This window comes from Antechinus flavipes, chromosome 4 (assembly GCF_016432865.1).
Source record: "Antechinus flavipes isolate AdamAnt ecotype Samford, QLD, Australia chromosome 4, AdamAnt_v2, whole genome shotgun sequence".
NCBI lineage: Eukaryota > Metazoa > Chordata > Mammalia > Dasyuromorphia > Dasyuridae > Antechinus > Antechinus flavipes.
The window spans coordinates 7,928,597-7,946,810 of NC_067401.1; the positions used below are offsets into that span (position 1 = coordinate 7,928,597).

At 42.6% G+C, this 18,214-nt stretch overlaps 1 protein-coding gene and 1 long non-coding RNA gene across 2 annotated transcripts in view; one reads left to right on the forward strand and one right to left on the reverse strand.

Moving 5' to 3' along the window:
- LOC127563075 (zinc finger protein 260-like) overlaps positions 1 to 18,214 on the reverse strand; it is a 298,396-nt gene that overhangs the window by 28,817 nt on the left and 251,365 nt on the right. The gene's annotated exons all lie outside the window — the stretch shown is intronic.
- LOC127563088 (uncharacterized) lies at positions 368 to 2,039 on the forward strand. The gene is made up of 2 exons (XR_007953886.1): positions 368 to 466; positions 605 to 2,039. It is a non-coding gene; the product is annotated as an uncharacterized LOC127563088 (long non-coding RNA).

Here is an 18,214-nt window from a genome sequence, read left to right on the forward strand (position 1 = left end):
AGAGTCTATCGTGCTCCTCCTAGAAGGGAAGGAGCGAAGTCAGACACTCTTCCCCTTCCCCCCAAGACCCTTGCCGGATTCTTTGGGAACCCCTCCCCCCCGGTTGTGATTACAAGCTCCTGCTTTGATTCTGTCATAATAAAGTGGGGAACTGATGGCATTTCCCTCCCGGTGGGTTGTGAGCTTAGAAAGGAGAGCGCGAAAGTCGGTGAGCCCGAGGTGAGCCTTTGCTAGCCATTGTGGAGGCAGGTGGTGCGGGGGGGCGGAGCAGGGACCCTCCAGAACTGATCTAACCTTGGTCTGCCTCGGTTTCCCTAATTGTGTCTGCTCACGGTGGACTATTTGAGTTCACTAAATGCCGATTGATGGCCGGCTGACAGCTGGATTGGTCTCCGAGGCTAAGAAGTGTTGGCGAAGCTGAGCGGACCGGAGCATGCGGAGAAGGGCAACGAGCTGGGGTTCACAGGTATAAAAGACTCCTTCCCCGCGAGGGCAGCAGGATGCACTTTCCCTACTGATCACGGCCCAGTCCCCCCTCCACTTCTGCTTCTCTGCCGTGACCTTCTCACCATTCTGCGCTAACTTCAGCTCTCTGCCCATTCAGGAAGGACAGAAGTTAATGTTCTGCCACCCGCCGCGGATCTGTTCTTTGGCCCCAGGACTTGTATTTCAGCTCTGGTTTCCTCCCCGATCTTGGAGTCCTTTCCCTGCTCTACCCCCTTAGCCTCCGGGACGAACTGAGTCCTGGCAATGGCAAAGGCGGGAGGGCCCGTAGGAAAGCAGATCATGGAGGATTCCCAGGGGAGTCGTGGACTGGTGCAGCCATTCTGGAGAACAAGGCGGAATGGGCTTGGGGGGAGGAGAGGAGGAAGAGCCGTACCCACGTGTGCAAAATGTTTGTGCCCTTTTTGTAGGGCCAGAAACTGGAACCGGAGCGGCTGCCCATCAGTGGGAGAAGGGCTGAATAAGTTCTGGTCTATGAATGTTACGGAATGTTATGGTTCTGTAAGAAATGATCAGGGTGATTTTAGAGAAGCCTGGAGAGACTTAGATGAACTAATACTAAGTGAAGTGAGCAGAAGCAAGAGGACAGTATACACGGCAATAACAGGGATGATCAACTCTGATGGACATGACTTTTTTCCAACAATGATTCAGGTCAATTCCATTAGATTTATGATGGAGAGAGCCAGTTGCATCCAGAGAGAGGCCTGGGAACTGAGTGAGGATCACAACAACAACTTGCATTTTGTTTTCTTACTCATTTTTTTCTTTTTTGATCAGATTTTTCTTGTGCAGCAAGATAATCGTATAAATATGTTTACATATATTGGATTTAACATATATTTTAACATGTATATCATATATTGGATTACTTGTCATCTGGGGAGGGGTTGGGGGGAAGGAGGGGAAAATTTGGAACACAAGGTTTTGCAAGGGTCAATGTTGAAAATATCCATGCATGTGTTTTGAAAATAAAAAGCTTTAATAAATATAAATAAATAAATAAAATAACACCTCCTTGGACTAATCTCTTAACCACCTCAACCCCCTGGTGGCCTAATATTAGAAAGTCTCCAACCCCTACTGAAGGAGAAATAAAATGGGACAAATTGTTCAAGGACATAGTAAAGCAAATGACTTCATCTACTGATGTAACAATTATTTGTCCTTGTAGAAGAGACGCTGCAAATTTGTTTGTTGACTTCTTTCAAAATTGTAAAAACGATTTGGATACTTCTCAATTATCTCTGGTCCTTGAGTAGGAAAGACTTTCTTGTAAAAAGTTATGCCAGTTGCATTCCAAATACAGTACTCCCCTTTTCTCCCTTAGATGATTTCCATCTTTTTTTTATCCTACTTCTTCTGTTTTAGTTATCTATCCTAAGTTTCAAGAAAATGCTGTTGATTGGCTGTGTGGACTCTTTTAAGGGGACTTGAACATTTAAGGGGAAAAAATATCTTTACCCTAGGAAACGGCAGGCTACTATACAATGAGCAGACTTCCTTAGTATAATAAAAAGTCTCTTGGCTTTCCATTTGACCTTCTTTCTTGGACTCACAGGTACCCAATGATGGCTGTACTTCTCCAGTAGGTCCCATTCTTCTTGACCAAGAAAATCCTTGACTTGATATATTTTTTAAACAGCTTGATCTTGGAGGAATTCAAAACAAAGATTGCTTTAAAATTGTATGGATATGCACAAATATTTAAAGGTCTTATTGAGATGGCAAATAATGGGAATCTCCAAAAATCAAAGAATGGACAAGTTATGGCATATATATAATATGTACAATTATATATAGTTATACCATCAGAATGATGGAGATTTGTATAATGGGAATCAGAACCTGGGAAACCTGACCTATAACTACACAAGGAATGTTAAAAAAAAAAGTTAAAAAAAAAAAAAAACTTACTAAAGTAAATGTAAACAGCAAAAGAAATCCCAACTCTCCCATAAAAGAACTTGCATGTGCTCTTGGGCAATCTCTGGCATTGTGCCTTCTTTGTTGTGTTTCTGTATGATACCTGGCCTGACCTCTAGTGCAGGGATATATTTTACTTTCTCCTGCTGCTACTCCAGCGGACTGGACTCTTGTGAATTAGCTTCCCCAGTTAATCCAATTTATCCTATTAAACCCAAAACTCTTACTAACCAAACTAGCATAGCCTCTCTTTCTTTGGTATATTAGTAACCCTATAATTGGCGAGACAAAACCTTCCCCTAATGTTTGGAATAACTGGAAGCAACTGAAGAAATGAACTTGGGGAGGAAGACCTCCACAGGGGAAATCCTGACCATCTCAGATCTCTGGGAGGGAGAGTTTGCATGTCTGTCAGGGGCAATCCTAGGATTGACCTGAGCTACAGAAGTAAATGCACATTGGATTGTGCGTTAATGGACTTAGAGACAGTCCTAGAAAATCAAGTAAAAAACTATTTGAAATAACTTTAACAAAGCTATAGAATATAAAATAAAACCCTATAAATCACCAGCATATATATTATTATGTTTAAATATATATGCATATATATATGTATATAAAGTCTAGAAGCAAGAAAAAGAGAAATTTAATTTAAAATAATTGTAGATAATGTAAAGTACTTTGAGTCTATCTGCTGAGACAAACCCAGCAATTATATGAACACAATTACAAGACACTTTTCACACAAAGACAAAATTTAAACAATTAGAAAAATATTAATTGCTCATGAGTAGGTAGAGCCAATATAACAAAAAAGACAATGCTACCTAAATTAACCCACTCATTCACTGCCATACCAATCAGACTGATGAGGTTAGTGGCACTGCAGAGAGTGGTAGAAATCCCCTTTTGGTCGGAGGCACAGGTTCTTTGTGAAAGAATTCACGAACCCAAAGAGTTTTAGATGGCAAAAAATGGAAGTTTATTGTTGGATGAGAAATCAGCTTTGCTAAAAGACTGACTTCTTTAGTGGCAAAGTCCTATTAAGGAAATGGAGGCTGGCACTGAGAAGAGAAGGTCTTTTCTGTGGGCAGGGTCCTGAGCAGCTATATCAAGGGATAAGGCATAGTCATGCTTTGAACATTCTGCAAAGAAATGTGTAAATAGAAACCTATTATATGAGCAGATCTTGGTGTGGGGAAGGCAGGGCTGGGTCAGTCTGAGCTGATCAGACCAGTATCTCCCAAATGAAATTACTTTGAAGGCTTCCTCAGCCTGATTTTGAATAAGAGATCCAGCTTGCCCTAGAATGGCCCAGCTGGATGACTACTTAACTTGTCTGGGGAAATATGCCTCCCAGGAAGGCTTGAGACTGGAATCTCCCTTCTCTACAGATGAACCCCAATAAGAGTGCAGTAAATGAGCAAACTTAGGATGAGTGAGGCAGTTTAAACTTTTAATAATTTCCAGCAGGAAGTAGGTGTGAAACTCATAATGAGCTCACATACTTTAGAGGCAATAGCAAAGCCTTATATCTTTTTTCCTGGCCACAGAGTCCTTCCTTCATCAACCCTAATGGCTGGGGTGATGAAATTAAAACTTTTCAGATCCCTTCTACAATATACACCGCTCCTACTATATACATTGTATTATCATTAAAATGCATCTTAACTCCTCCTAAGGAAGGGAAATTAACCTTTATAAAGCAATTAAATACGAGTTCTCTAGCTATACTGTGACATTTGTCCTATTTTCAGCCTTTTTAGCTATACAGCTAGTCCAGTTTTCCCTAGTTTCAGCTAGTTTCAGGAGCTTCCCTGCTCCCCTCCTCTGGGTATTTCTATATTCAGACTTCTAATTTTTCTCTCTATGGAAACTTAATTGTCATTTCTTACAGAACGTATCTGGTTGGGGTGGGAGGACAAAACTGAGGCGATGGCTTTAGTAGAGCCAAAGGTAAGATCCTTTTGACTCAGTTTCCCCATTATATCACTTCCTTTTGAACAGGAATGTTTCCCACCTGGTTATCCTAGGTCTGACTATGAGATGTGTAATGACCGCGTATTTAAAATCAGCCGGAGTCAGGAATTCAGGTTAAGGGAAAAATCTTCAATCTTTATTGAGGTGAAGAGGTGAATAAGGATTGCGATAGCAAATATAGGCAAGAAAGATTGCGATAGCAATATGGGCAGCTGCGACAGGAAGCCAGCTAACAGAGGGGGAATCTGAGCTGAAAGGTTGTGGCAATGGCAAAAGCAAGCAGTCTCTCCTCCCCTTCCTTTTCCATTCCCCTGCCTCCACCCACCAAAATCGTCATTTCCTAAAAAGAGTGAGCAGGAGCCATTCTTTCTCCAAGCTTATATATTAATAGAGTATGGTCCAATTACTATTTAGCCTCATGTGCTTGGGACCTCAGTACATCATCTCAAGCCTCAGCCCATTACAGAGATGAAATTGTAACTACAGGACTGGTTGTCAAATTTGACTCTTATCTGAAATGAAACAGAGCTAAGGATTCTTTATTCTGGTATACATGTGTTGAGTCATTCTGTGTGTGCTTTTAGACCTAAAGGTCCAGTTTTGAATTGTTACAATCATGTCCCTACTTTTTTTTTCTTTTATACACAATTTCTATAATCAGAACAAGTGGTCAGTAGAAGATATGATTACAATACAATTATATAAGATCTTATTGTTTTCAATCTGAGTATGTAGTGATTCCATATCTCAAAAACCAATGTAAGTTGATATTTGGGATTGTCATCTGCCTGATAGTTATGTAGTTATGTTTAAGATTAAGTTGCTGAAGAATCTCATTCTTTTGGAATGTTATGTGGATAATTAAGACAAAGATTAAAAAAAGGTTGTGAAACAAAGATATGAATATTAATTTTTGAAGTTAAAGTTGGGAACCTCTTTTAATTTTAAGAAATAGAATTTCATTATAATCAGTAATCTTAGTAGAGAGTAATGCTTATATAATATCTATTCTCATTTGAGTGTGGTTAAATTCTGAACAGGTTTTATTATAGCAGCTCATTTGACACATTTTTCTTTGTACACAATTGTGAATTAATTACCTCATTGTATCTATATATCACTTCTTAGGTCTTTTGTTACCACTGCAGTTAAAGTCAGCTTCTTATAAGAAAATTTATTTGTATAACCATTGAACCTTAGGAGTAGAAAAAGTCTACCTGACAAGAATGTTGATCCTATGCTTTCATATGTAAGATTTGATCATCAATAGCATCTGATCCTTCTAAGGGGAATTGTAAAAGTAGAAAATTTTTGGAAACCAGTATCAGACAATACTATACGTGAAATGTAAATGATTCTTATGGGGTATATAAAACTTAAGTTTTATATTTTAAATTTTAAGTAAATTATGTATTCCTAATTTGATATTTCTCTCATAACCCTATTCACAAGATCAGAACCACAAGGTTTGAGCTAGTTTTCACCATAATAGTTATCTGGGAAATAAAATTTGAGAGGTTACATAGAGATCTGTTTTATAAAATATTTTAGCAGAAACATCTGAGTCACTACAAGAAAACTGGAACTAGAGAAGCAAAAATACTAAAGATGAAACCTATCCTAGAGTGTCCAAGAGAAGAAGTTCCAGAGACCAGCAGCAATATAGAACATCTGAGAGCCAAGATGAAATTTGCTGACTAAATGAACATTGGGAGTAGGTTATTAAATTAAAAAAAACCCTGATATTTGTTAATGTTAATTATCATGATTATGTGAATGTGTTGCCTTTTTTTTTTCTTTCATACTATCTTATGCTCAGTTCTCCCAGTTATTTTGGTATTGTAAATTTTCTCTCCAATTGCTCTTGAATTTAGATATTCTTGCTATGGCTTGTACTTTGATTAATTACTCTTGTGTGATGACCTCTAGCAACCAGGATACCCCAGAATCGGGGAGTCAGGATAAGCAAAAGTCCTTAGTCTTTATTCTTGGTCTTTAGGGGTAGAAGTGAACAGGATGGAAGTAGAATCTTCCCAACCACCTTCTTCCTCCTCCACAGCAAAGAGTAACTCTGGCTCATCTTACTCCACCCCCTAGTTCCTCCTACATCCTCTGTATACACCAATCATTGAACCAGCACAGGATAGTGGGAAGGACCATTTTCCAAGCATATGCCCATAGAGTATTGTCCAATCAGTAATTAGCCCTAAGTGCTTGAACCGACCTCAGTATGATTCAAGAGTTTCAGCCCTCTACACTCTTGTTCTTACATTCATTAGTTTGGGAAAACTGATTTAACATTAACAAAAAGGAGAAAATTGAGAATATCAAATTATTCTAATTCCATTTTGTAATTGATTCTATTCTGCGTTGCCCCTGTGAGAGTGTGCCTGAGATTAATATGTCTGTTTTCTATGAGTTACTTTTCCAGGCAGGTGCACTGTTTTCACAGCAATCCTTTTTGCCAAAAAAAAGCAAATCAGAAGTCTGCGATGAGGCAAAGTTTTGCTCATTCCCAGATGCCTTTGCCAATGATAACCTTGATGAGCTGTGCCTTTCATATCAGCTTAAATCATCCTTGCAAACCAATATTCTGCAAAACATCCTGCTCCTGTTCCTGGAAAAAACTGTATATTCTTTACCCCAACTTCTTCCTGAACTTCAGTTTTGAAGTTTTCAAACATCAATGGCCCTTGTCTCTTTTAGACTGTGGGCTTAATTACCTGGTTTCCCTAGCACTAGTTTTTCATTTTCATTCCAATAAATTCTTTCCACCTTCAACTGAACTTGGACTCCTCTATATTTGAGTGGTGGGCTTCAAGCAGTTGACACCCCCAATGTGTTGTGAAATTGCCCAAACTATGTTTGTCTCTGAACCCAGTTTAGAAATTCAACAGATCTGTTTTAAATTAAGTTTAAAAATCCAGTTTTCCCACTAATCACAGCATATCATTGGGATGGAAGAAAATTGTAATAATTGTGGTCATTCTCTTAAATGTCATGTTATTTCCCTACATGTGCTTATATGGGTGGTGCTTCCAATGTAGTTCATTTGTAGGCTCCTCTGCTTCCTCCATATTAGCAAAATGACTTGTGTACGACTCAGGAAACCTTGAGGAAGAAACAAGAGGGAAGACTATATGAGCAGTTCATGAGGGAACTAGACCTGGAATTGATGCAAGGACCCGAGGCTGCTCAGGACTGGCCTCTTGTGATTAAGCTCCCCCAAGTAACTCCGATAAAATCTATTAACGATGAAGCTGGAGACTGAATTAATAACTGATGAAGCTAGAGAAGCCTGAGGAGACTTGTATGTAATGCTACAGACTGAGGCGAATAGGAGAACAATCCATCCTTGGAAAGACTTGGGGACTCGGCTATCTGTCATCACCAACCACTGCTCCAAGCGCTCATGGAATGAAGCCCTCAGCTCCATAGGGCAGGTCTTTCTTTGCACAAGATCCATGCAAAAAGTTGTTCTTGATTGTATACATTTGTAACAATGGTTTTGTTTTCCTTTGATTCTCAATACAGGCATGAGGTGGGAGGCAAATTTGGCTGATTTGGGGTTTTTAAATAAAATAGAATGTTTAAGAGGGACTGCTTTCTGTGGTCCGGGAAACAGATTTTCCTGTTCCATGATCTACGCCCTCCTCCAGGGCACCGATGTCAAACAATTGAACCAGATCAAAATGGAATGGGAGATGTTTAATAAAATAAATGAACACACGGGAAAACACTTCGCCTTTTAAAAAGGCGGTACATGGCGCGCAAGGATCCCATTATGGGTTAATGGCTCCTGAGAGCTGAATCTGACACCACTGCTCTAAGAAGCTGCCTTTGTGGAGATCTGGGGGGTCCTTCTCAATAAGGGAGACCTGAGTCCCCCAGGGGGTCCAAAGGCTTGGCCAGACTCTGCGCCCAGAGAATGACCCTGGATCACTGGGTCCTAGAGCCAGGAGGAGTTGGTAGGGGTCATTTTATAGAGGAAGAAACTGAGGCCCAGGTTATGGGTGACCAGAATTCTTTTGTTTCTTTTAACATAAAGGCACGAAACAATTCTTTCCCAAGTATCTAAGTGAAAGGATCAATGGGCGCAAGTCAGCCCTGAACAGAGCCCCATTCACTGCGCAGACTCAAATTTTGAAAAGTAGGGCCGTGATAGCTTGTGGGGAATGAAGTCTGGAGACAGGGGTGTGCCCGTGCCTTGCTGCTTCCGGACTACATTTCCCGGAATGCACTCCTAAGCAAAGCCGCGCTTTGGCCCGCTTGTTCCAGTCTGCGCCATGCCGCAGAACGTGATGCATTGTGGGAATAATTGTTCCTGACTGCTTGGTGGGAGGCTGCGGTCTCTCCAGTGAGACCTTCCCTTCGCCTTGCTCCGCCACGGCGCCCCTCCGTCCTCCTCTGCCCCTGCAGTGGGAGCTCGAGTTGAGAGATGAATGAGGCGGAAGGAAGTGCGCACGCGAGGTCCCGGCTCTGCTCTCTCCCTTTCCCCTTTCCTGTTGGGAGAGTTTCAGGTGTCAACCTGAGGCAGTGCGCACGCGCGGTGCTCGCTCGGCGCCCTGACCCCATCCCAGCATGTGGGCGCCCAGGTGAGAGTGGGGAGTTAGTGCGCACGCGCATACAGCTTTCCCTCCCTCCCCTTTCCATGAGCACCTTTGTGTAGGCTCCACAGGTGACTGTCCACGTGTGACACCACGTGTGTTTGCGTGTAACAGTGTGTGCTGTGGCCCGATGGGGCGTGTGTGACATCGCCCTGGAGAGGGAAGAGTTCCATGGATGTCCACGTGTGGCCACGTGGCTGCCTCACACCTCCAGCAGCTTCGCAGTCCCTCCACAAGGAGCTCTCTTCCTCCGCCCCACCCCCAGCCCTTTGAAGATCCCGCTTATTCTCTGAGGCACCCCGACATGTGGCGGTGAACCCCATCCCCATTTCTGCCCGAAGATCCCCTCAACATACCCCAAAATGTCTGGGCTACAGGGATCCGAGCGAATGGGAAGGAAGCCGGGGTAGGGGAGCAGAGGAGAGGGCAGAATTTGACCTGGGGCCCGGGCACATGGAAAGGGCTGGGCAGTGTTGGGTCTCTCTGAGGAGCCCCAGAAGGTCCCTGCTCTGGGTAAGGGGGCAGCATGTTGGAAAGGATGAGGACGAGTGCCCGCTCCGTGCCCAGCACTGTGCCAGTCTGGGGATGACAGAGACAGGCGGCCCGTGCCTGCCCTCGGGCCACAGAGCCCCAGGTATTGGTGCAACCTGGGTTCTGGCAAGGTCAGGTGGGCACAGACCATGGCCAGAGTCCTGGAGGGGGTGCTGGGCAGAACAGGAGCAGAGCCAGCACTTGGAAGTGCAAAGACCACTAGTCCCTCACTCGACCCCATGGCAGTCATTTGCAAAGATGTTTTCCAGCCAAGAATATAAGATTGGGAGGACATTGTTTAGAAGTTACAGTTTAATTAAAAGATTTTCTTATTGATAGTTTTCTTAATTTATCAATTTTGAAAGAAATTGAAGTTAGTTAAGTTTTTCTTTTATTAATCTGACCATTAAAAATCGTGTCCCTCTTGACACGAATTCTTGACCAGAAGAGAGAATTTTTTTTTAATAACTTTTTATTGACAGAACCCATGCTAAGGTAATTTTTTACAGCATTATCCCTTGCACTCACTTCTGTTCCGATTTTTCCCCTCCCTCCCTCCACCCCCTCCCCCAGATGGCAAGCAGTCCTTTCCATGTTGAATAGGTTGCAGTATATCCTAGATACAATATATGTGTGCAGAACCGAACAGTTCTCTTGTTGCACAGGGAGAATTGGATTCAGAAGGTAGAAATAACCTGGGAAGAAAAACAAAAATGCAAGCAGTTTATATTCATCTCCCAGTGTTCTTTCTTTGGGTGTAGCTGCTTCTGTCCAGCATTGATCCATTGGAACTGAATTAGCTCTCTTTATTGAAGAGATCCACTTCCATCAGAATACATCCTCAAACAGTATCGTTGTTGAGGTATATAATGATCTCCTGGTTCTGCTCATTTCACTCAGCATCAGTTCATGTAAGTCTCGCCAGTCCTCTCTGTATTCATCCTGCTGGTCATTTCTTACAGAACAATAATATTCCATAACATTCATATACCACAATTTACCCAGCCATTCTCCAATTGATGGACATCCATTCATTTGCCAGCTTCTAGTCACTACAAACAGGGCTGCCACAAACATTTTGGCACGTATAGGTCCCTTTCCCCAGAAAAGAGAATTCTTGACAGAATTCAACAAATCTTTGTCCCCCCCAAAATGACACAATTGCACATCTTTGTGGAGTCCAAAATCATCCAATCTGTGGGGAAAACTACTGTGGGAAAACTCTGAGCCAGTAGCTAAAGAGGGGCCCCCTTTTTCAGTGCCCTTTTATAGTGCAGGACACCCCAAGACACAGATGGGGCAAATACATTCATTTCACTGGGTGGTAGACCTTGATTTTAGCCCTTAGGAGGGCCAGAAATGATATATTGACCTGGATGGTCACAGGATGGACGAGGCAGGGGTCATCTGGGCTGACCAAGTAGTCCCTTCTGACGTTGGGCAAGAGGGACTGATCTGGGGATACAGATATATATTGCAAATTGAAGTCCCACCTATGCAGAAGGATGGAAGGAACTTTATAACGACCAGTGAGCTTATTTATCACTAGTTAGTGGAGAGTGAACTAACTTATGGCTTATAGGTAAAGTTGAGAACTAATGTAAGAAGAAATCTATCCAACCTTATCTAATTATTCCTATATCTGAGATATATAAAATACATATTAGTATGTGCAATTCCTATACTCATGTTAGTAATAGTAAACGTATATTAGTAAATAAGTATAACACTAGCATTTGCTAACAGTCACTAGTCTAGTGGAGTCATACTAAATTGGAGATAAGTTTGGAATAAAATGGGCTTCTAAATTGATCATTTCCTTAATCCTAATGCAATGTCCTTTCTCTCTCTGGGGATCTGTGCCTAGGATGGTGCATTGCAACATCCAAAAAAGTGATTACCACTTGGCCAATGTTCTGCAACATTCTGTTTCTCCTGCAGTGTCCACCATACAGTATTTCTCAATACAGTATTTCTCCCTGATTGAAATTCATCACTCACTTATTTTTGTGTCCAAGACCTGTGACTATTTCCGAAGTCACCAAGCTACAGTGTGGGGGATGCGTGGGTGTCTCTGTGTGTGAGCTACCTATAGCAAAGGAGATTTCCGTATAAGCATGACAGTCGTGGTACATTTGTGAAGTATGTGCATTTTTGAGAGTAAGTTTAAAAGTACATCAGGAAAGGGTTAAGATGAAAAGTACACAGCAGAGAACAAAATAAAACCTACTAAGAAGCAAAGAAAAGATGGACACTTAAGAATAGTGTCTTCTATTATACTTTCTTTTTCTTTTAATTTATTTTAAAGGATTTTGTTTTTCCAACTACTTTTAAAGATAGTTTTCAACATTCACCTTCGCAAAACCTTGTGATCCAGATTTTTCTCCCTCTCCTCCCTCCCCACCCCCAAGCTAGCAGGCAGTCCTATGTAGCTTAAACATCTGAAGTTCTTCCAAACCTCTTTCCAGATTTGTCATGCTGTACAAAAAAGACAGAGAAAAACACATGAGAAAGGGAAAAAAAGCAAATTAGTAACAACAATAACAAAAAGTAAAAATACACATTCACTCTCCATAGTTCTCTCTGTCGATGCAGATGGCTTCCCCATCCCGTCTTTAGATGTGCCCTCCCTCACCTCATTGAGAAGAGCCAAGTCTGTCACAGTTGGTCATCACATAATCTTGTTGCTGTGTACAATTACATATGCTTTCTTGAAATGGAAACTTGTTATATATTTTGAATCCTCCCTGATGTGCTGCTGGGCATATCGTAATTTGTTTTGTTTTGTTTTGTTTTGTTTCATTTTCTATTTGTTTTTTTTCTTATTTTGCATTTTTAAAAAAATACATTAAAAATAAAAAAAGAAAGTTTGGACATATTTAGGGAAAGGGCACATACCCTTACCACCCCCTCTCCTGAATCTTTGTCATGGCCTCCCTGGTTCATCACCATGTGGCTGTTGGTCCCTGTGTTAGCTCCTGTTTCTCCAACAGGGTAAGGCAGCAAAGGTTTCTTATGTAATAAAGTACCCCATGCCAGGGGGCACGGCTAAGGTTGTGGGTGCTTGGGGAACCCTGTGTTATGCTGTGTGACTAATTTCCTGCTCTCTTCTACGGTCTCCGTTTTCTGGTTCGACTGCCCTGATAGAGTTCTCGGGTCCAGCCAGCAGCAGCCCAAGTGCAGACCCCAGCTGGGGACGGGGATCTGAGCCCCAGAGAGAAGGGCCAGTTAAAGTGACCTTGTTTTTCTGCTCCCAGGCCTGGGCTTTCCTGGAAGGTGGAGCATGTAAGGACACTCCCAGGAAAAAGGGCCCCCCAGGAGACACCTCCTGCTCTGAGAGCTTCCCCCACATCTTGAGGGCAGAACGGGAGGCAAAGCAGCGGGCCCTGGCACTGCTGATGGGGCAATGACGCCAGCCGGGGAACCTTGGAGTGAAGTCCCAGCGGGAAGAGCCTGGCCAGCACGAGTAGTCATGGCGGAGGTGGCTCTGGTGCTGGAGGAGAGGGGAGGGGAGCATCTTGGCCCTATTGGGAAGGGCCACCTGCCCAATGAGGAAGGCCACAGCTGGTGAGGGAAGGAAGAAGAAGGAGGGCACCCACCCTCTGGCCATGCTACCAGGCCTGGGAAGTGAGCCTCAGTCACTTGGCACTGATCAGGTGGAGACTGGCAGAAGAAGAAGGCCTGGGGAGGGGAGGAAAGGACAGAATGCATCCTCAGAGTATTCTTTCTCAGGGTCCAGATTGGGAAGCTGGATGCCCCCTCGCAGTGGGCCACATGAGGTTGGGGTGTGACCCCTCGGATCCCCAGCAGGTGGGTGGTGGGGAGGGGTCGGAGTGTGGGGAGGCCCTTGATTAGGGGCTGAAGGCGGGGCTGATCTCTCCTATGCCCTCTCTCTCCTGGTGCAGCTCTGATCCCACCAGTCCAGAAGGAAATGGCTTCGGTGCTCCTAATAGGGATGACTCGGGTGAGTTTGAGTTTACTCCCTTTCCCTGTGCCCTGTGCCATGCTCGTGTATTTCTTGGAGTGCCATTGCTTTCCACAATTTTCAGTGTCCCCAAGACCTGTCCAGGCTCCTAAGTCGCAGTGATTCTCCCCTAGAACCCCCTGGCTATCCTGATCCATGGCCCAGAGAAGAGAAGGTAAAGAGTAGAACTGGAATGTCTCCCCAAAACGAAGCAGAAAGTTTTAGAATCAATATGTGGAGTACGAAAACCAGGAGTTATAATCATAGTAATGTGTGAAGGCTGGGACTTCACCATTTAAATGTGAAACAAAAAGTTCCACCACTTGCTCTCGGGGAGGTCCCTCCTAACCCTCAAGATTTGTTTTCCCTTTCGTTTCAACATAATGTGCCGGGCATCGTGGATACAGTGATGCAGCTCTGGAATATGTGGTTCAATTTGTTGCCCAGCTTTTTAGCAACACTGTTGGTAACCAGGAGAGCGCTAGGGTTGTAGATGTGACAACAAAAATAATTTTTTGGATGAGCTCCTGATTATTTATATCAAGCAAAGCTTCAAAGATGGAGACTCTTTACTGCTGTCATGGAAATTCTGCCCAAGGCCCATTATCAACAGGATTACCTATAGGAGGTTTTCCAAGTACTCTTTTTTTGTGTGAGTCTAGCATTGGGTTGTGAGATTTTAAAGTTCGAATTAGCTATCACAAATGACATATGTGTTTTAGAAGCCAAATATAAAAGAACTTTAATAATAATAACTAAAAGCAGCAAAGAATGGACTTTTTGCAATAACAAAACCAGCATATAAGGATAATAACTAAACACACTACAATTATTCATATAATAATCAGGATAGAAGAAAAAGGGAGAGAAAATGTCACCAAATCGGGAGAGGACCGATTCTGATTCACTGTGGCTGGGAGGTCCTGTGTTCAGCCTAGGAGTCCCAAACTGGGAATTTTTCCAAGGCATAGTGTCCTCTCCATGGATGAGACTCCAATGAGCTATCTCAGAGCAGGGGCTTTTATGGGCTTATAGACAAAGAAGGCTTTGGGCCAAGAATTTGGGCTATGGATGAACCAGGGGCTAGGGGCTTTGGGCTTTGGCCCACCTTCTTGGCTGTTGACCATGGGAATATAGATGTGTTAGCTCATCTAGCCCTTCTAAGTGGGGATCCAAACAGAGAAGGAAACTGGGCCCTGCTGTTGAGGAGCTCACATTTTAAGGGGGAGGCTGCATCTGTGCAGGTAGAGAGATCCCAGGGTTCTCAAGGTGGCGGCAGTGAAGCAGAGAGCCATTTCCAGTGATGAAATGGTAGCATTTGATTCGGAGCCTTTGTTAGAATCCAAAACATTGAGGGCCAAGACCTTTGTTTTCTGGATGGTCGGTCCCTGTAGCTGCAGCCCTGAAGGAGCAGGGGTCAGCCTGTGTCTCCATAGGGGCCACTTCCCAGGACGTTTTAAAAGCATTTCCGTTTCCAAGGACCCTGGGTTCTGAGCAGTCTCCACCAGGATCAGAAGGAGAAGCTGGTCATGGAAAGATCAGAGTACCTTTGAATTGGTGGAGAAAAGTTCTCCCTTGAAACTTAGCACAGTTCTCTGTATATATCAGCAACTAATTAATATTATCAATCTGACAGGCAAAAATTGATTTCAGATCTCCACAGGCAAAGGAGAGCAGACTGCCATTAGTGCTTAGAACTCTGGGATATTGCTTCCCTTGGACAGAATCAGTTGATTAGTAATAGAGAATGATTGCTAAAAATCTTATTTGGAATGTGATTGCTAATATTCCTATTGATTGCCTAATGGAGGTTGATTCTGTGGTTTGGTTTGGGATTTTAAGGGTATAATGAATTCTTTTCTTGGGGTTACTTGTAGAGAGATTTTTGTCAAGATGAACTTGAGACTCCGGGGAAAGTATACATGTGCTACTGAGACTTGTACAAGTTGAAGTATGCAAGGAATCAGGAAAAATTTGGAAAAATCATCTTTGGTTAAGCAGAATTGTGTTTGATTTAGGAATCAGTGACCTTCAGGGACGTGGCCGTGGACTTCACCGGGGAGGAATGGAGACGCCTGGAACAGTCCCAGAGGGCCCTGTACAGGGATGTACAGGGAGAATTATCAGAACCTGGTCTTTCTGGGTAAATGTGACTGTCCCCCTCTGATTCAGAATTGGTCCATGAGGGTGTCTTTGCACTCTTCTCGGTGCAGATTGTGGGAGGTCTGAAAGGCTCAGCCAAATATGGGCTTTGTGCAGGAATGCCGAAGGGCATCACATGGGCAGTGCCAGATCCATTATGTCCAGGAGTTAGGGTTCTGTTGTACAGATCCAGGTAAAATTGTTCAAATGGAAATTCCCAAGTTTCCTCATGCTGGCTCTCTGGCTACGGCCTCCCTACTTCATGGACTCGTAGGTCACTTGCTCCAGGAAATTTTCCTTCTCACTCCCCATGGAAGATGGGACGACTTTTCCCCCATCTGCTTTGAATGGCTTTCACTCTCTCCACATTGGGAGCCTCAGGAGGCAGATGTAAGCCATGTTTTAGCTGAACTTGGTCTCTCCCAGCACAATCCTCTGTCTGTGTCATTCACTCAGGTTCTGTGTGACCCCGTGAACTTTGTATGTAAGGTTTTCTTGGCAAAGATACTGGGGTGTTCACCATTTCCATCTCTGGTAAATCCTCATTTTACAGATGAGGAACTGAGGCAAATAGGTTGAGTGAGTTGCCCAAGATCACATAGTTAGTAAGTGTCTGAGGCTGGATTTGCGCTCAGGTCTTCCTGACTCCAAGCCTGGTATTCCATCCATTGTGCCTTTTTTCTTCTGGCTGTAGTAAATAGTAAATAACTTTTTGAAGTTTTTTTGGTTTTTTTTTTAAGTCTTAAGTTAGATAAAGTTCATAGATCAGACCACATCCCTCTTGTGGCTCAGGAAGCTCTAGGGGCTCCCTATTGACCAGAGAATCAATTATAGAATCTTGTAGTATTTAAAGCCTTTTCAACTTAACTCCAAACTTCCTTTCCAAGGTTATTGCACATTTTTCTGCTTTGGCTACTCTAAGGTCCAGCTGGTCAATAAACATTTATTAAGCACCTACTGTGTACTTGTCTTATTTCCTGTCTTCCCATTGTTACAGTTCACCTTTTCTCTCACCATACTTTTGTATAACCTTGCTCAGGAGGCCATCTCCTCGGGGAAGCCCTTCCTGGTCCCCACTGCAATATCTCGAGCCCAAAATTACCTTTTTTTTAGGTTAGAACCTGATAGCCCCGTTCTGGGATCTGGCCTTGTGGCCTATCTTCCTCCCTGGGAGGGCCCAGCTGTGCTTAGCTGCCTGCTTTTCTGTAAAAAGAACTAGTTTCTCAGACACCTTTCTGTCCCCAACAGTTTTTCATTTACTTCTCTCTGGGTAGGAATTCCTGTTTGCACCCTGGACGTGATCTCCCTGCTGGATAGACGAGAAGTTCCGAGGAGGGCCAAGGGAGAAGTTTGCAGAGGCCTTTGTCCAGGTGAGTGTGGCCGGAGCAGGTCAGTGATCCTCACTGCAGGCAGCCTTTCCCTGGGTCCATTCTGTGCTCTTACTTTTGTGTCAGCATCACTAAATCCCACAAAGTCCCACTGAATCCTTGACCTTTTTCCTTTATTGTTATGGCTTTGTTGCTTTCCAAAAAAGACTGCACCATTTTTAATTATGCTACTTGGATAATGTCATGTCTACACCTGCACAGCTCCTCTGGCATCACATTCTGTAATTCTCCTTTTAATTTAGTGGGATTTATGTTGTATCTTGAATAGATTTTCATTTGAATTTTTATAATTATCAGAAGTATTTGAATAATCTTCTGGTGACTCTGCTAAATTATGTTCCTTTCAAAAGGTTTTTTTGAAATCTTTAATCTTGTTTTACCTCATCTTAATTTTTTCTTTTAAATTTATTTTTATTCTGAATTCTGCAAATATCGATAAACATGAACACATCCATATATAAAGAACAGACTAGGAAACTGAATCTCCAGTATATTCAATTTGTTTCTTTTTAATAAAATATAGAATAAACCTAGTGCTTTAGTTTTAGGATTTTTCTATTTGTGTCTTCTGAACCTCTCTTTGTACCCTCTGCATTCAACAGTATTTTATTTTCCCAATTATATGCAAAGATCGCTTTCGGCATTCACCTTTGCGAATCCTTGTGTTCCAATTTTTTCCCCTCTTTTCCTCCCCTTCCCTAAAATAGCAAGTAATTTGATATAGATTAAACATGTGCAATTTAAAAAACATATTTCCATATTCATTATGTGATGCAAGAAAAATCTGATTAAAGGGAAAAACCACGAGGAAGAAAAAAACAACAAGAAGCCTTTACATTTTTAAAATCCTTCTCTAGCATAGTTTTTTCCTTTATTCTGTTTTTGGGCATCCCCATCTCATGCCCTGCTCCTCCCCTGCTATTTTTGCCCCTGTCTCCCCCATATCTCCAACCCAGCCAAAAAGAATTTCTCTTTTATAATACATAATTGTGCTCAATTAAAACACATGTTGGTCATGTCTGAAAACATGTATTATTTTGTACCTTTTACCTTACCTTTAGTTTCTGTTTTTAATCCATTTGATTTATTCTACACTTAAACACCAAAAAAAGAGAAAGCCTTTCCATCTACAAAGCAGAACATAGATGCTTGCGTATGAAACCACAAATGAC